Source organism: Epinephelus fuscoguttatus, linkage group LG23 (genome assembly GCF_011397635.1).
Source record: "Epinephelus fuscoguttatus linkage group LG23, E.fuscoguttatus.final_Chr_v1".
In the NCBI taxonomy this organism is placed as follows: Eukaryota; Metazoa; Chordata; class Actinopteri; order Perciformes; family Serranidae; genus Epinephelus; species Epinephelus fuscoguttatus.
In genome coordinates this window covers 17,746,111-17,766,304 of record NC_064774.1, presented here as the reverse complement: position 1 = coordinate 17,766,304, position 20,194 = coordinate 17,746,111, and the positions used below count along the sequence as shown (strand labels likewise).

At 41.8% G+C, this 20,194-nt stretch overlaps 1 protein-coding gene across 3 annotated transcripts in view; it reads left to right on the top strand.

Annotated features, from left to right (window-relative positions):
- Nucleotides 1–20,194, top strand: part of si:dkey-172j4.3 (diacylglycerol kinase eta) — a 125,174-nt gene that overhangs the window by 38,150 nt on the left and 66,830 nt on the right. The gene's annotated exons all lie outside the window — the stretch shown is intronic.

The following is a 20,194-nucleotide window of genomic DNA, read 5'->3' as shown; positions in this document are numbered from 1 at the left end:
CAGACAGTGAATCATATTAGAGTTAGAGGTATTGGCAAGTTATCAGAAACACAACAAATACCCCCATTTCTTTTTTTTTTTTTTTTAAGCTTCTCAATCTGGGTAATGAAGCCGCGCACCAACTCGCACAAATTGGCTTTTTTTTTACTTGCACACACACGCTCACAAAAATACTGACAACATCCCCCCTGTACACACAAACATGCAAATACACACCCTAAAACTCTTCACATGTACACACACAAGACGCAGAGAGCTTTACCAGGAAAGAAACTGATGTTTGCGAAAAGAAAAAGCCACATCCTTTGAAACGCAGAGCGGGGCTGACGGAGCTTACTGTTTTCTAAACAAAGAGCTGATCGAATATCGCTGTAAACAATGAGAGAAGGAGAAGAAAGGGAGGACAGAGAAGGAGAAAGAGAGGAAGATGAAGGAGAAGGGGGGAAGGTGGAGAGGGAGAGACGGGAAGTGAGTGTGTAAAATGAGAGGTGTGTGTTTATTGGGTGTTAGAGAGGGGAGTGATGCCGTTTAGTCCAGGCTCCTTTGTATTTTAAGTAGGTCTGTGTGTGTGTGTGTGTGTCTGTGAGAGAAAATGGTCAAACAAACAGAATTGTCTGCTGGTATTTAATTTACAGCACCAAAAAAAGAAGTGCCCTACATACCTTTCGTGTGTGTGTGTGAAGGAAGTGTTGCACCCTCATTTTGACACACACACACCTTACTGGAAGAGCACTGTGGTAAATCTGCTCGTGAAGAAAGGGAAGATTGCAGCTCGGGATTTCGGCCTGAATGTGGCTTCCTGAGTGTGTTCACTGTTGAAGTTTATACATACGTGTGTGTGTGTGAGCACAACACCATGTGTATGCAAACATGTGTGCAGACATGTAAACGCCAACATGATTTACCTCAGACACGTGTATATAGTGTATAAATAGCAGCATAACACACAGTGCGTACAGCAAAGCAGTCATCGTGTTAATAAGTCGTTTTCTCATTAAAAACGTAGAGAGTGCATTGATATAATCGCTGTGAGCACACAAGGACGAAATCAAGTCAACGTGTACCTTCTTGTCAAGACATTTTTGCCTCCTATCACAAAAAGAATCACATAGTTTCTTTGTCTCAAGCAAAGTTTAAAGGGGAGCTGTGCCCATTTTCAAAATTCATATACAAGTCATACATTAATACATGTCTTCCTATGGTTTAAGACAGTTCCTACATTTTCGTTAACATGAACAATTCCCTCAGGGATCCACAAACGAGTGCTTGAACTCAAATTCGTGATGTCACAGGATACAGAGTCTGGAGCTGCTCCATGGACAATGAATGGTGAAAGATGTTTTGAATGACACTGAGAGCACCCGGGGGAATGTTCTGAGTGTATGGCTACATTTTCTGCTTCAGAGCTGAGAACACGACAATAGAATAAAACGCATTTGGGTATTAAAAAGAAAACAAACATTTTGTGGGTCCACAAAATCAGTCTCCCATTCATTGAGTATCGAGCAGCACCAGACTTTCTACTTGATGACATCACAACTTGGAGACTTACTTTTCTGATTTCTGGCTTTGAGAGAAAGTCGCTCATGTTCTCAAATATTGATTGATTGAACTTTCCTCAGCCATGGGAATACCATGCTGAAAGTCTTAATTTCGGTGATGTTCTCCTTTAACTTGTTGGAAACACTTTTTAAAGTGGTTATTGACACTACAAGGCTGTGACTAATGATTCTTTTTGGATTGTTTTTCCTGTAAAATGTGAGAAAATGGACAGAAAAGTTCATCCAAAACACGAAGTGATGTCTTAAACACTTTCCCCGCAAGAGTATTATTTTTAAGTTGCCAGCTACCACCAGCATTTTTGATCACATTCACTAATTTTTCAAGACCCACAGAATAATTTGCTCTATGAATATGTAAACAGTATAAACATGAAACAAAAGAAGAGACCTTCTGTTTTTAAACAAAAAAAAAAATGTATTCTACCTTATTCCAACACTTGAATTTGTGCATTTTCATAAAGAAAAACAAAAAACATTTTGGACAAAGAGCTGAGAAAAATGCATTTTCAAGTACAAAATCAGTCACATTTACATTTGTTGTTTTTTCTCTTTTCCTTACGTCAGTTTGAATTGTATACATGAAAATAATAATAATAATGAAAATAATATTCTCTTTGAGGAATAGCAGAACACGTCAAGTTCAGTGATCGTTCAGTTTCTGTTGTCTCCCTCTTCTCTGTGGTCGTCTTGTAAGTGTGTCACTGTCAACGTCATGGAGATCCCGTTTCGTCCCATTAAACTCGTTTGCTCCTTTGTCCTAATTGGATTCAGAATGTTGATCAGAACAGGAATTATCAGAGTCTGAGACCGTCAACATCTCCACAGCTTGCGCAACTATAAACTTTTCTGTCTGTGCTGGCATTTTCATGTGGTTTAGATGCTGCAAAATCTTCTTCCCGTTTCTACCGGATCTTCTTTGTTTGTTGGGACTCTTATCTTATAATAGTGAAAATAAGGATTTCTGGAAAATCTCGTCAGTGTTGAGGAAGTGTTCTTTCATAAATGACGGAAAATCTTGTCAGTGGCGGGGAAACTGTTAAATTGCATTTTCTGTCCAAGTGACACATCAAAACCCAATATTTTTTCCAGGGCTAAATAATAGTACTCTGAAATAACCCAGAACCAAGTAGTATCGAAACATCTTCAGTCAAACAATGCCTTCATCCGATCCTTTTTGTATCCCAGAGACAGAAAAAAATATCTGTATGGTTTTGCTCACTGCAAATCACTCTAAGTGCTCTATGATTTAATGCAATATGTGATTAGGTACCGCAAAATGTGGCTGTACGTCAAGTCCATGGCATCTGGTGGCATTTTACGCAACTGAATGCAAACAATAACATGATAAGTAATGACTGAAGTAGAAAAAAGGTAAATGAAGTACTGTATTTGTATCTGTATTACTTCAAGGGTTCTTATATTGGTCCTGGTGTTGTAAATTCTCAAATGGCACCCAGAGGGAGAATCTGGAACGAGCAAATCTTTGCCAGTTTTGCTGGAGAAATGACTTTAACTGGTAATTTCTTTCTTATCAAATTGTTTATTGATATTAAGCAACATATTCCACCAGGCACTGTAAACAGAAACACTGAATGTTTCAGGTTGTGTTTGTGTTTTACAAGTGCCTACTTGCTGCTTTGAGCCTCGAAGTAATTAAGCAGATTTCCCTCTAGTTTTACCAGTGGATCAGCAGTAAAGAACAAATTGAATTACATATCTATGTATTAAGAAATGTGATTATGTAATCCCTATATTTAACCCTACTTTTCAGTAGCTGAAATGTCACTGCAGATATACAAGGCAATGAGTACTTCCAAGTGGAGTTTTGTTCCTTCTTTCTGTCATGACACTGAGAAGCAAGAAACATAAAAAACCTTTATTTAAAATGGAGCAAGGCAAAGTCCGTTTTTATTGTCAGTCACCTAGCAACAAGTGTTATCACGACTCCACTGATTTAACACACCAGTATCAGCTCACTGGTCATGATGTTGGTGTTAACCAGGCAGGAATGAGATAAGAAAACATTGGCTTCAAGTTGCATTATGGGAAGTGTGGGAACCAGTGTTTTTGGAGGTTGACCCCAGACCAGGGATGTGAAAGTCTGGATATATTTGCTTCTGATGCTTCAGTGTTGTAGTCTAGACCACTGAAATAGAGACCAAGTCATGACCAAGTGTGTCAAGACAAGACCAGGACTTTGAGGAAGCAAGACCAGGTCAAGACCAAGACCAAGGCAGGCAGAGACCAAATCAAGACCAAGACTGGACTAGTGCGAGTCCCACACTGCAGCACACACTTACCATAAAAAGACCCACAGAAAACTAATGAAGGTTCCTCTTCATTCACCTCCTTTATTGCCATATACTGATTGTGTGTTCATGAACCATGAGAAATGCATGGGTAAAATAATCAAAAGGCATTGCAGAGGTGAGGTTGTTTTCTATGAGCAGACTAATACATAGCTAAAAACAGCTTTGACGTCTTTATTCAACTTTTTTTTGTTCAGGCAGTTTAGTGGGGCAGCAGTAGCTCAGTTCATAGGGACTTGGGGTTGGGAACCAGAGGGTCACCAGACCAAATATGGGTCATGGACTGGCAGCTGGAGAAGTGCCAGTTTGCCTCCTGGGCACTGCTGAGGTGGCAAGGCAAGGCACTGAACCCCCAACTGCTTTGGGTGCTCGTCCATGGGCAGCCCCCTCGCTCTGACATCTCTCAGTTTAATGCATGTATAGGTCCTTCCTATGTCTTCTTCTTAGTGATATCCCCTTAGTTGTGGTCTTGACCGCTCTTGAAATACAATCAGGTGTTGTCTTTGTCAGAGATTAAGAAAAGACCAAGAAAAAATGCCAGAGAGTCCGAGTCTGAGACAAGACCGACAACTTCAAAAAGCTGTCTCAAGACCAAGACCAACCCTGAGTACTACAACACTAGATTCTATAGAAAACAACAACTAAAGACAGTCTCTTGCCTCTCTCCCAACTTGATGGCATCCCTGTATAACATGAGAAGCATTTTGTGTCCGTGACTTCCCATTTTAAGAATACAAAAATGTAATGAGCTCCATCCAAGGCAGTGACAGATCACTGATGATGAGTTCTGTAGAGAGGTCACAAGGAGCCTTCAGTCTTCTCAGTGATGATCTCATTAGATTACAAACTGGTGAACTCATAGACGGCTTTATTTACTTGTAAAGGTCTATCTGATATAAACATTAACAGTTATCTTAAGATAATTAAATGTTTTGCACGTATTATTAATGTGACTTTATTACCTATAGCTTTGTGAGTATGCAGAACATGTGTGCGACTACACTTCCTCATGTTTTAATTACACACGCACAAATTACAGTACAGCACCGAGCGTGTTTGTGCAACGTGTTTGCAGAAGAACGAGCAAATGCGTGCACATGATAAGATCATGATTAAATTCCCTATGTGTGTGTGTGTGTGTGCAGCAGTGTGTTAGCGTTGCTCAGGCGCAGGATTCCCTCCAGTCTGACAAATAGGCGGAGGAATCACAGGCTCACAGATGGAGCGTGCGCACAGAAGTTTGTCATGCTTTCTGCACCACCAGCTAACCACTCAGTGAACTCCTTTGTAGAAAGTCTATTTTTGTCGCCCCGCGTCTATGTTTGAGAAACCAAGCTTATTCTAGAAACAGGCTGTTACTGTATATGGTAAATCCCCAACCGTCCTCTCTTTGTTTATGCATCAAGTTCCTCTTCTTTCTACTTCTGTCTTTTATCACTTCTTTCTGTTCCTGTTTTTGTCAGCCTTCACTTGTGTCATTTGCTTTCTCTTTCATTTGCTCTTTCATGCCTTTTACCTCCTTTTCTGTACTTCTGTCGCTCTTTCTTGCTTCTCATACGGTGTCTTCTTTCTGTCTTTCATTTTTTTTCTTTCCTTCTCCCCTCGGTCATTGCAGAAGTCTGTCAGTGTGAGTGTACAGGCATGCTGTGTAGCAATCTGTTGCCTTTCAGATTAACAGGCAACACACACTAACTGGCTTTCACACGATCACGCATGGATACATACTTTAAGTATAACGCTGGCACAAATAAACGCACACATGCAGGCGCACACCCACCTGCAACAGAGGGGTCGTTACCACACGGAGGCAAACTTCAGCACGCCATCTGCCTGGTGGTATTTTAGTTTTTACCTGTTGTCTGTCTTCACGGTCGCCCCCCCTCTCCTCCTGTTCTTCTTCCTTCATCCTAGAAATCTTTTCAGCATTGGTTGTTGGCAAGAAAATAATTGTTGATGTTTGATGGGGCGGTGGATTCTGTGCCGTTTTTGTTTTAGGTACAGCCTTAGTAAGTTGCTTACTGGACCGTGATTGGTCCCACACTGCTTGTAGGGCCACAAAACCCTGCTTATACATACATGTGTTAAACTCATGCCCTTTTTCAACAGGAATAGTGCAGCCCAATCAGTCTTTTTTCAGCATTGGCGGTATAAAAACAAAATCGGGGAGTGCAGCAAAATGTCGCCTGCCTACTTTTGTTCATACAGAATGCGCCTTTTTCGGGGCAATGGGGGTCGTGAGCAAGTAACAAAACATGTAGCTCAGCATGTGGCGTAACCAGTGGCATGGGAGGGAAGCCGCGGCTGGTCAGTCCTTCAGCAATTCTCTGATACATCGGCCCGTCCTTCACCGTCCCCGTCATCTGACGGTTAATGGCCTCTTCGTTTGCGAGGACAAGGAGGGCACACAATTTCTTGTCTCCCCAGTTGCTCATCTTTACAGTGTCTGTCAGGTTTGCGTTTCCCTCTTGCTACTAGCTGCTCGCTAATTCCTGCTATCAGCTGTTTCCTGTTTATCCAGCCAGTGGCTCGCACGTGCAGCGTCATCAACAGCCCCTCCCATGGCGGAAGGGCGCCTTGGTCTGTTTAAACCAAAAAGGGTTCTGCTTATATGTTTACCCCTACTCGGTGGAAAATTGGGCACCTCAGATCGATTCGCCAATCCAGCTCTGTGTTTCTAAACGCTCGCAGCTTGCATGCAAAACGGCCCAACATTTGCCAAAAATCTGGCAGCGTAAAAGGGGCTTAAGAGTCAAGATGTTCATACACAAACTTTCCCTCTTCAGCAGATGAATGTGAAAACATCCTTTTAAAGCCATACATCATTCAGACTTCTAAAAGTTGTGACAATAAGCAAGACATGTCTTTAAGCGGAGGGGGGGTTTAAACGCATCGTGATAGATACAATAAATCTAGTTAAATTATTCATATTTTCACATTTGGATGCAGAGAAAATCAATTTCATTACACATGAGTTTGTTAAGTAGAGCAAGCAGCGATCGCGTCCTTGTGTGCTTATACAACGAGTTTCAGATTTCCATGATGTGACCATGAAACGCAGATAAGACTGAAACCATTCCAGTTAATGTACAGCGGGCGCCCACCCACAGAAACACACAGAATAACCCGCCTACATATCAAAACACACACATACTGTAATCCTCAGCTTTGTACACCTCCACTTCCACAGCATACGCTGCTGTACCTGATCCAGTTAGAGGAGGAAGTCAGAAATGACATTTGTGTCAACAAAGGTGTGCTCAGAACACACACACACACACTTTCACAGTCGTTTACACAAACACTCGAACGAGGAGCGGCCTTTTTCTCACAGTCGAGTATCCAAAAGATGACCACAGACACTGCTGTTGATTTCACCCTCTATGAAAATCCTCCAAACCAGAAGAATTCCTCTGGAAGCCACAAGAATCCAGACAGTGCATGCATTACACATGTAATAAAAACAGGCGCGCGCACGCAGGGACTTGACTCCATTTTTAGAGCCTCCTCGGGGATATGGAGTCTAAATTTAGGAGGTCATTTTGTTAAACAAATACAGCATCAGCGCGTTGGAAGATTGTCAAAACACGCTGGCCATGTGTTTCCGTCAGCGTGTGTGTTTATGTGTGTAGATTTATCTTCTTGCGGACACTTACATGTCCGCGCAGAGAAAGGTTATTTTAACTTTGCGCGTTTTATATAAACACCAAAACCCGACGGGGGAGTAGTGGAGGGAGAGAAGCAGAGGTAGAGCCGAGGGAAAAAAGGTGAGGTTAAAAGGGAAAGGAGGAGTGTGTAGGAGGAGAGGAGTCCAGTTTCATTAGCTTGAGAGACAGGAGAGAAGCCCTCTTTAAACCACACACACCTTTAAACACACACACACGCACACGCACACGCACACACACACACTTTTGCATGACACATGTATTTAGCAATAATGCAGCAACTACTCTGCTTGTGCAAGTCCCCACAGTGCAGTGTTGCATCACTTTGCAGCATTTTCGACCCTGTTTACCAGCTTGGTCGAAGTTCAGTGTTTCATAATTGCCCTATCTGGTCGGCATGTATGCTGAAGTTTACATGTGACTTGGTAACAAAGGTCCAGTAATGTGATTTGAGGCAGTTGGCTTGTACCAAAAGAGGAGAAATGAGCCTCCTGGTAAGCTTTAGGTTGTCTTTTTTGCATGCTATCTTCATGCTAACGTTAGCCACAGGTGAACCTACTTTTGGAATCAATTGATTTTGTTCAGAGGTGGAGGGTGTGTGAATCCTTGGACTGAGGCCAGAAGTTCTGGAGCACCCATAGGGCTGCAACTACTGCTGCTTAATAAAAATTAACATTGCAATTAATTTGGGGGTGCATTGCGGGTGGATATGTCAGTTATATTCATATTTAATAACCTTTATTTGTAAAGCACTTTTCAAAAAAACCCAAAAAAACAAAACTATTTATATTTATTTACCATCAGGCGCAAAATGACCAACTACTGTAGATGTCAGACCATCGGCAACGCCCTGTATAATACCTCCATGGCAACGCCCCACGTGAGGGGTCCTGAATCAAACCAGTGCCAAACCTCCTTGCCATGGATGCCAAAACAGTCAGAAAGAAATTAAAATCAGGAGAACTTAAAACTAGGGCAGCCCTAGTGACCTCTAGCTCACCTGTCAGAGCCTGGGCCCTATGATCGAATGCGATGAATGTCTCCAGAAAAGATGAAATTCCCAGTGACAGGACAAAAGTTTCTAAAAGTCAAATCTAAGAGGGTCATCACCCCTACATCACGAAACTCAGTGAAAACTCACATCACAAAACTCAAACACATCGCTGATAGCACCTTTAATCCTCCAGCTGAAGCCATTTAGACCACCAGACTGTGCAGAATGAATTTTAGTGGCTAAATCACCACAATGCGAAAGCAGATTATTATGGTCTAGACGCACGGAGGTCTGCTCCATCCATCACAATACAGAACCTGCCGATAACAGAGACAGAGGAGAGAGGTGGAGAGCAGCGTCACCTCGACTCAGTTTATCTCCCTTTTTATCTGACAAATAGTCCACCATCCTGAGTCTGACACAAACTCATAGTACACATCCGACTTAGTGATATCAAACTGATGAAGATGTATAAATGCTGCATTTAGGCCAGTTGTGTGATGCTGAAAACATCCTGTCTTTAAAGTCAAAACTTATTTGTGATTAATGGATAAAATAAAGAAAGGAACAAATTAAATATGGACAAAGTTGTGTTCTCAGTCTGTATCTACTGTGAACACAACACCACAGTGGCCAAATGTGAGGTCATTATACGACAGAAAACTTAACACTAATGGGAAAACATGTAAATTTTGACTTGTTGTGGACTTGTTTACTAAGCTAGCATTATCTTACACATTAAATCTGAAATTAGTAGGGGCAATTACACGTTCAGCGGAAGTTTTGCTAGCTCCTGTTTTGAATCCTTTTAGTTTGCGTAGCTCTCTTCATTTGGGCTGCAACTGATGGTTTTCGTCGTCGATTATTCTCTCTCAGTTAATCAATTAGTAGTCTGAGTGGGCGGAAGTTCGCTGCATAGATCAGCCTCTCAAGTCTCGCCCTACCACCTCCGGTTGTGTAGCAGTTTTCAACACGTCCTTTACTAACTTTTGCGGTGTTTGATCTTGTGGGGATGTAGCCATTTTTCTGCCATGGTTCGTGTCCTGTAGGTGATATTTTTGTGGGCGTGTTACACCAAAATCTGTTTCCCCCCGGCAATATTTTTGCAAGCGCAAGAGCACCACCCAGAACGATTGTGATTGGTTGAAAGAAATACAAGCAGCCAGGGCGTTTTTTTCTCCAATCTTAAAGTGAGAGTCGGCCCAGCCAGACCTTTCTTTTCTTGAGAAAGGTCTGGTGAGCGAGACAAATCAATTAGTAGTTTGGTCTATTAAATGTCAGAAAATGCTGAAAATTGTATATCAGTGTTTCCCAAAGCTGAAGATAATGTCGTTGAATGTCTTTTTGTCCACAATCCAAAGTAGAGCAGTAAAGAAATCAGAAAATATGCACATTTAAGAAGCTGAAATCAGAACATGTTTTACCTTTTTCTTTTTCTCAAATTACGACAACCAGTTGCTAGATAATCAAATTAGTTGGTGATTAATTTGATAGTCAACAAGTAATCAATTAAACAATCAACTGGTGCAGCTCTACTCTCGAGGCCTTTGCACACTAAGTCCGTTTGTTCGTCCAAAATTATTGCCCTTTTAGATATAAATGCGACCTCATGTTGTATTAATCATGTTTGCATGCTGAGTCTGAAATTCCGGAATTCGGAAACTTCGTCCGTCATTAAAACTTTCGGAAACAGGTTCGATTTTCTTTGTTTTTCGCATCCATCAGAAACCTTTCGAGACGTTTGACCAAGAATCAGTGAAGAAAATGTGGTGGCGGGACACAGTCGCGCCAAGACAGAGGAACATAGTGCATAATTAACCACATTGGAATCAGTGTGCAAGGTTTCTGTTGTTACGTGTTTTTTTTTTCCGGATGATGGATTAAAAAATGCATCTAAAAAAAAACCAGACCCAGTGTGCAAAGCCCACAATCTGGGAAAAGTGGCTTCATTTTGTCCTCAAGTTTTATTCCTGACTTGTTTTAGTTGCTTCCACTTTGGACAGAAGCTTTAATTTAACATTAAAAGTAACAGAACTATGACAGGTCTTTGTAAATTCAGCTCTCCTGTGATTAACAAAAGTGTTTTAACCTGTTAATGACTCTAGATAATAGGTCAGGGGATCACTAATGTCATTAGGATTCATTCTGTGAAGACTTATGGGTGTTTGTACCAAGTTTCAAAAGCATTCATGACATCTTTGTCAGAATATTTCACTCTGGACTTAAATGTTAAACTGGCCAACTGACACTGCCGAGAGCGGCACTGCGACGTACTACAGTGAGATGCAACATTCCCACAACTTAAGTCAAACGTACAAACAAAGCAAATGCTGCAAAGGAAAAGATAGAAAAGGTTTATGGAGGTGAGAGAAAGGAGAGATGACAAAAAAAGAGGAAGCATATTGACAGAGGGTTGAATGAAGGCAGAAGGAGGCGGAAAGTGTAGATGCATAAGATGAATCAAAATCGATCGGTGTAGGCGTTAAGAAAAGGGTTTAGAAGAGAGGGGAGAGGAGAGCTGGAGGAGGGAGACAGAAGGAATCAAATTGAAAAGAGGAGGAGGAAGAGGAGGAGGAGGAAGAGGTAATGGTATGGGTAGTAAATAGACAGCCTGGATAGAAGAGAACTGGGCGGAGGGATGAGATGGGAGAGTGTTATTGATCGGAGGCAAAGAATGAGAGTTAATAAGGGAAGAAGAGAGACGAGAAGGAAAAGAGGGAAAAATGGAAAACAAGGACAGAGGAAGAAAGAAAATCTTTGTTTATGAGCTCTACGGCATTTCGACTCTATCTGCTTTCTGTATTATGATGTTTGTCAAAGTGAAACAGGATCGGCAGGAGGGATACAACATTGGCAGGAATTTGATTTGACCATTGAACAGTGGGGAGCCTTAACCCACATGGAGAGGACCTGACGTGTACACCGACAGGATAGCAGTATCTGCCAGGGAGATACGAAACCCATCATGTACTCCGTGTAGTTGCTGAAGTAGTCCATCGAAAAATACCAGCAGGCTTGTAACTACAGTTTGTTGGGAAAACTGAATGTAAGGTTTGAGGTGGCGAACACCCGAAGAGACACGTCAACGTACCATGCTGTTGCTAGCTAGCTCAAATTGAGCCCATTTTAGAAACGTTGTTTAATTCTAACTCCCACTTTACGAGTAAATCATTGTCAATGTCAAGCCAAGCTCACGATTTTTGTCGTCTCACTGTGAGGTCCGATCGTCAGCCACGACCTGAGTGCTCACTTGTAAAATAGACAATAAAACAGCCGGTCAGCGTCTGCGTAGAGTTCTGGATCTGGATAATTGTCAATAAAGACTCGAAAGACTTGAAAGCTCTGGGGTTGTGGGCAGGTAGACGAAGTTAGCAGCACCAACAAACTAGCTGGGTATAGGGTTGCTTTCACGCCTGCCCTGTTTGGTTCAGTTCAATTGAACTCAAGTTCGTTTGCCCCCTAAGTGCGGTTCATTTGGGCAGGTGTGAACACAGCAATCACACTCAGGTGTGCACCAAAACAACCAGACCGTCTGGTTACAAACGAACTCTGGTGTGGTCCATTTGTGGCGAGAACATGTTCCGACCTCGATCTGAACCAACTGCAGTCACATGACACATTGTTTGGGTTAAACATGAGAATGTTACAGTCATGCTGGTTACAGCCGCGCCTCGTTTTCAAACTGTATGGTTTGACTAAAATGAACAATGACAGCAATATAGTCCATGATGACCAGCGCTAAAATCAACCTGCGTAGTTGTCCCTCCATTGTGACATTAGAAAGTGTCACATTTATCTTGCAAGTGTACTCTTCTTCAACGTTTTGTTTACTTCCTGGATTTTTCCCGCATGGAAATTCTGACCAATCAAGAGCAGCTTTCTCTCACAAGGCATTTGATCTGGTCCGCTTGTAAATGCTGCCGTGAGAACACGAACTGACTCTAGGCAATTATGCAACTTTGTGAACAAATTAGTCCCTGAATCAGACCACAGCAAGACAACTCTAGGTCAGAAGGGGACAGTCTTTCTTGTTTTTTGTTACTTTACACTCACCTGATATTATTCAGAAACATCTTTTATTGTTTGTGTTGTAAATCTCCTATAACTTGGAGATTTGTATATAGAATGCAGTACATATCCTTAAAAGAGATTGTAGAGTAGCTACACTGACTCATTTACACAAAGTACAGTGAGTTATGGACTGAAATGTGTTGCAGAAATCACACACACACACACACACACATTGGCACACACACCTCGAAGCTATCTGATTTCCAGGCTGTTGAAAACGTCGACTATCATGAAACTCGAGCAACGAGAATCGAGACATAATATCGAACTATAACCACGTAAACTGAGCCTCGCTGAGGCGGCGTCGCCGCTGAAGGCTGCAGTCTGTTGACCCAGTAAGTCGATACCAATCTGAAGCCCTGTATTATCACCTGGTGTCGACACACAGTGGCAACATAACGGCGCTTGTATCAGTTTGCATCAGGTATGACTCATGGAAAAAATTTTTGGTGAGGTTCACTGATGTTAGGTTAGATTATGTGTAAAATCAACCTCTCACTGTCAATTGGACAAGGTGTAATTTGCCTTTAGAGGAAGGAGCATGATTAAGAGAAGTGCTTGACTTAATCACTAAATTAATTTGTGTCTTTAATGATGATAAATGAATAAATAATTAGAATAATATCTGCCAAATATGCCATTTGCCCTGTAATGGTAATTGATTTTTTTTTTCCTTTAAAAGGTCCTTCACAGTATCCATTATTCTAATTTTCTTCTGTGTGTGTTTGGACGTATGCAGGATGAGTATACCTGTGTCTGAGCTTCATACTAACAGTATGGTCCACTTAATTTTGTTTATCTTGACCTTGGGCTAAGATCTTGGTCATCACTATGTTGGTGTAAATCTGAGCAGCATTACTGTCAGTTCACTTTCAGTTCGAAGAAGGACCTAATCCTTCAAATGAACATGTGAATATCAATTACTCACTTTGTGTTACGTTGAATTTGTGACGAAAACTTTGGTGCTCTCGCATGCCTCCACTGTGAACGAAGAATCAAAAACAAGGAAAATTCTTCATAGATTTAAGCACATGTAAAAGGGGGGCGCGTTTAACAATAGCAAAGCTATATCAATCAATTGTTTACGAACTCTTACACAACTCGTGCACTACAATCCAAGTCTCATTTATCAAGTCAAATGTTCAGTACTTCCCAAACCGACAGCCCTTTGCGACTCTTCAAAGCCAAAGTCACACAATAACACACAAAACTGATCGAGACAGAGGTAGACCAGCAGCTCCTGTGTGCAGCGAGGTAAAGTTATTGTTTTTGTCAGTGGAGTTTGGCTTTAAAGAAGATGACGAATTTGTTTTCCTCAGGAATTCATCGCATCACGGGGTGAGTGATTGATATACAAGTGGTCTTTTAGGGGTTGAAGTATTTGTTTAATTACGGTTTGTCAAAATTCAATATACTGAAATAACGTTAACGTCAGAAAAAAGTCTCGATACCAAAGTTTTACATATTTGGCTTCAATGAGCTGTATAAAGTGAAGTAAAAGTTGTAGTAAACAACACCTGCTGCTGATATTGTTAGTCTATAAGCATTTTTTCCCTGCTGTTGCTTGGTAGAACATAATCAGGTTTGTTTGTGATGCAGCAACAGAAATTAATCCTCCATCACCGCAGTCAGAACTGTATCAAATCAGATGTATAACAAACATTTCTCACTCTGAAATGAATATTTATTTAAATTTAGTAGAGGGAAAGCAATGTCCTTTTTTAGAAGGCTAGTGAATCCAGCTGCAGTGACACAGCCACATGTTGCAGCGACAAGAGACGTCATCTGATTCACGTTACTTGATTTGATCCAGAGTGACTTTACGCTGATCTGCAGTCACTGAACCGCTCCACAGGCTGCACAAGCTGCACAGGCTCCCAGCTCTTTTATCACATTTAGTAGCGCTGGGGAATTGGAGCTGCACAAACGCTCAAGCCCGAAGCTTTTCTTCTTCATGCTCTAATCTGTCAGTTCTCACAGCCTGTGTTTACGGAGTCGACCCACCTACTGTACCAGTTTAAAGCTGAAGGCACTTTGTATTTGGATGACACAGTTAAAGCATACAAAGGACAAAATGTTCACAATAAAGAGAACTGATCTGCTGTGCAGTATGGCTGCTATAACGTCAGACATTTCTGGAGGTATTCTTATTAAATATCAGCTAATGTTACCTCCCAGACTACATATGGAAAAATCCAATACAAGAGAGCCAGTGTAGACTCCTAATGATATTGTATTAAGTTTCAAAATCCATTTGTGACATCAATTATACACTGAATGGAAAATTTAACTCTGTGTGACTTTATTCTTAAAGTATCTCCACTTTTTTTCTTGAAATATTATCACTTTCTTGAATATAATTATGACTTTATTTAGAAATATTACAACTTTTTCCCTGTGATGTTATTTTATTCTTGAAATCAATAACTAGTGTTTTTCCCAACCATGTCGGTAATACTCCAAAATTATTCTAATTGCGAAATGATCTTATTTTCACTGCTAATTCTTTGAAAAATTCCTACTTCTTCTCTACTAAAGACTAACTTCTGCTCTATAAATTGCTGTTAATACTTGCCTCTAAGCAACCTGTGGCTCTTTCGCTCCTCTCCGGTGGCTCCCTGTGGCTTTGACGAAGAAATATGTAAATTAAATTTCATTTCTTAACATTTTAATTTCACTTATTGTCGTTTTAAACCTTAAGAAGTTCATACATTCTCCATCTGTAAAAATGTCTAGCCTATACACTAGTCTCTATATACAGACTCTACATGCAGTGAATGTAGAGTCTGCAGGCAAACCCCGGAGATCTTGCCTCCGGAAGAAGAGCGGAAGAGCCCTGGTTTCCGGTTGTAGGCTGTTTGTAGTCCGCGTGATATTGACCAATCACATTTGAGCCGGCTGCAGTTGTTAACAGGTTAAACGGTCTGTGTGGCGAACTAATGAGGCGGAACATAATTGGCGTCACTGCCAACTCTGAATCCATTGCAATGGTTCAGCATATTTACTTATTACATATAAACGGAAGTCGGAAACAGAAATTCGCCTCCTCTGCCCAAATCAAACCAGAATGCCAAAAAATCGGGGGTCTGCCCCCAGAGGCTGTATCGCTGTCTGCCGGAAGTCAGACGCTGAATACAGCCGATGGGTTCTGAGAATGCCTATACACCAAATAAGAAAAATGTTTGAACATTTAATCAGCTTAAATGTGCGTCATACATCGATGGCCTGGCACATTTTCCTCTGAATTTTGCCAAACCTCAATAGCAGTAGCTCGTCTTGAGTCTCCTGAACTAGGCTAGCTATGTTTCCAAATCCAAAAAAAACAGGAAAAGCCTCGGAAGAAAATTAAGTATTTAACAGTGTGTAGACAGTTTGTTTGCTGTTATCACCAACGCTGCAAAGTTAAAGTATCAAATAATTATATATAGCCCACTGCAGAGTAGCCACCTTGTGGTAAGTCATATTGATGAATGCTCATTTAGACCTATTAACAATGTTAATAGGCTAATTTAGACATAATAGTGGTAATAATAATACTAATAATCATGATAAACTTTATTTATATAGCACCTTTCATACAAGAAATGCTTTACAGTAAGGGCAGTATAAGCACTGAGTGCTTCACATGAAAATAGACAATGGACATGAAACAGAACTGATTCATTAAATCATAGAGTTGTAAAACTATGAACTACTATAAAATCAAGTAAGATTTTAAAAGAGTTGCAGCAGCGTGACACATTAATAGAAAGACTTTCAGACCTGTATAAGGACAATCAGAGCTAGTTAAAGGCAAAAGTGAACAGATATGTTTTTAGCTTTCTTATGTTTTTAGTCTCACATTATTGTAGTTATAGCATAAGTACGCAGAGTATCCCTCCCCTGCAACCCCACTGAACTCAAGGTTACAAAGTAGCACTGAAAGCTCTTGCAAAGTTAGTAAGTAGAGTGCGTCCATGTTCAACTTCATTTTCCATGTTTAACGTGTTTCAAATTTAATGAAATATCTACTCTGATAATAGTTAAAAATGTGTTAAAGAGTTGTCTGTGTGCAGTTAAAACTCCTTCTGTTGGCTGTAGGTGCTCCAGGGTCCCAAATAGAGTCCCCACCTATCATTAACAGCATCATGACTTCAGACTGTCTGTACCCATATCAGCAGGTGGTGTCAGTGGTCTGTAAGTGACTGTAAATTAAATGAATTAAATTTCTTTGTGAGGTTTTATTGAATAGATATGATGATGGTTGGGGTGCCTGGTGTCGTAGCAGGTAGAGCAGGTGTCCCATATGTGAAGGCAGTGTCCTTGCCGCAGTGGCCGCAGGTCTGATTCCAGTCTGTGGCCTTTTGCTGCATGAACTCGGGTCATGACTTTTAGCATCGCAGACAAAGGTGACACCTCAGCTCACTCATTTCAAAACTCCTCAGTGAGGATGACGTGAAGTCTGTGAGGTGGTGGTGGTGGTTAGGGTGGTTAATATTTGTGTGCGTGTGGACAAGGCCATCACTTTGTGCGACTACACTGGCAGAGGTACTACGCTCTCTCTGTCTCTGTTTGCCACTTGACAGCATGCAGTGAGGTCATGCTCCGCCCCTCTCGGCTCAGATCAGGGTGGCCCTCAACAGAGAAGGACGTTAACTCGCCACGGTGGCACTCCTAACACCTTTGTTTTCCTTTGTTTGTGGGCATTACTGTGTGAGTACATAAAGAATAACTACATCCAATTATCCACAGCCTGTTTGGAAATGAACGTGTGTTGTCCATGTGGCAGGAAATTAAGAATAATTGAGAAGAAAGTGACATTTGGTTTGTTCCAACCGGACACCACTGCGTCTCTTGTTTTTACAGTGCTTGTCATTTTGGGTCCTGGGATACAATCATCATGTCTGCACAGTTGTTAGCATTGTCGCCTCACAGCAAGAGGGAGTTTGGTGGGTTTTCTCAGGGTGCTCCAGCTTCCTCCCACAGTCCAAAGACATGCAGGTTAACTGGTGACTCTAAATTGTCCCTAGGTGTGAATGTGAGTGTGAATGGTTGTCTGTCTCTATGTGTCAGCCCTGTGATAGTCTGGTGACCTGTCCAGGGTGTACCCTGCCTCTCGCCCAGTGTCAGCTGGGATAGGCTCCAGCCCCCCCGCGATGCCCAACAGGATAAATAGTTACAGAAAATGAATGAAGGAATATAAGGACCTGTCCCCCCCTTGGCCCTACCCCTACATTTGCGCGTTCCCGTGAGGTATAGTGGTGTCCCAATTCCTTTTTGCGTGTAGGGATAAGGGGCATAACGAGGGGTAGTGGGTATGAAACTAGCCCTTCGGAGCAAGGGATTTCAGATGCTGACTTGCCAGCAAGGGGTAGACATCGCCATGGCTACCACCGAGCAAGAAATGGGGAAAAAAGTTCATACAGTACATGGCTAACGTTACTGTCGTCAGGTTGCTTGTTAGCTAGCTAGCTAGCTCGTGCTATCTGGCGTCTGTCATCTGTCCTGTTCCGCAAAATTGTCGGACAAAATTGTCGGACTCTACATTACATACACACCAGCTAGTATAACTATGTTGCCTCGTAATGTTAGCTGGTTAGCTAGCTAGCAGAATTCCCGTCGTCTGTCGTTCATCAAACGAAGCATGATGAATGCGGCAAACGCGATCGGTAGGATGAATGAGACTCCATTGTAGATGCCGGTTGGTAATGTAGATGGCTCGCAGCTTCCTGTTTAAAATAGTTATGCTTGAGTGAACGTAATCGACGCAGTGATGTAGTGAATGGTGTCTCAATTCCTAAGGAAAGATTTCTACCCCTACCCCTTGTTGCTTCATTTCGAGGGCCAAGGGGTAGTGGGCAATGGCTAGGGGTAGAGCCAAGGGCTAAGGGGTAGTGGATAAGGGGGGGTATTGGGATTGACTTTAAGCAGAAGGCATCAAAGAGACAAAAAGAAATGTAAATAGGATGCAGAAGAAGTTTGAGAAATTCCGGTTTTGGTTTGACCATAGTCATTTATCCCCAAATTTAGGGGATTTTTAAAAATACATCTAACTGTCAGCAGTGTTTGCAGGAGCTCAGCAGGATTCAGTTCACTGCAGCAATTATGTTCTAAACAAGACTAAAGAGGAACGAGTCGAGAGGGCGGGAAAAGCCCCCACAGGTTGCCGTGGAAATCACTCTCATCTCCCATGACGACGATGAGACCGATGGCTCAGAAAGAGAGAGGAGAGAGAGGCAGTTTTGTCTTTGCTTCCATTTCTATCTGCTTAGTGTGTGTGTGTGTGTGTGTGTGTGTTAAGCTGTGTTACAAATTCCATGGGGTAGGGTCATTACAGCTTGACAGCACAGGGACATAAAACCACAAAATATTGCAGAGCACACACACGTGCACACATTTCTCTCTCACACACACACACACACACACACACACACACACACTGAAGCACGGATGTTTAAATGTCTTAGAAAATGTATTTAAATTCATGCAAAAACCTCAACTAAACCACATCTACATGCACATTAGGTCCTCAGAGACATTGTTACAGACACATGTTGTCTTTATACACACACACACACACACACACACACACGCACGCACGTACAGGCATCCACCACATCTGATGTGTATGTGGGCTGGGAGACAAGATTAAACAGCATGGTGTGATCATCGGGGATAATCACCAGCCACACACACACACACACACACCCATATTTCATCCTTCCTTATCTCCTCCCATCTTTACTTTCCTCTTTTTCGGCCCCACCTGCATTACATCACACTCTCCTTTCCTTTCCTTTCCTTTCATTTCCTTTCCTTTCCTCCCTCCTCTCCTCTCTTTCTCTTCTCTCCTTCCTTTTCCTTTCCTCACATCTGTACTCTCCTCATTTCTTCTTTTCGCCTCTCCACTTCTTTCCTTTTGCTCTCTTATATCTCTCTTCTTTTCTTTCTCTCTCTCCTTTCCTTTCATTTTTTCTTCCTTTCATCCATTCTCTCCTCATCTTTTCTCCTCTTTTATTTCTTTCCCCTCCTTTAATTCCTCCTCATCTCATTTTTCCTTCTCTCTCATTTCCTCCTCTTTTCTCCTCTCCTTTCTTTCCTTTTTCTTTCCTTTCATCCCTCCTCTCCTCTATTCTCCTCTCTTCTTTTCTTTCCCTTCTTTTGTCCCTACTTTTCTTTCCTTTTCTCTCCTTTCCTTTTTCCATCCTTTCATCATCCTCTCCTCTCATTTCTTTTTCTCCCTCCTTTCCTCATCCATTCTCTCCTCTCTTCTTTCCCTTCCTGTAATCCCTCCTCTCCTTTCATTTTTCCTTCTCTCTCCTTTCCTCTCTTCTTTTCTCCTTTCCTTTCTTTCCTTTTTCTTTTCTTTCATCCCTCATCTCCTCTCTTTTTTATTCTCTTTCCTCATCTCCTCTTTTATCCTCTCCTTTTTCCTTCCCCTCCTTTCATCCCTACTTACCTCACCTCTCTATTCCTACTCCTCTCTCCTCTCCTCTCCTCTCCTCTCCTCTCCACCTCTCTCCTCTCCTCTCCACCTCTCTGTCCTGCTTCACCCATTTTTTATTTCTTTCATCACCCTCTCTCTCCTCCACTTCAAATGTAAAAGCTTTATTTGAA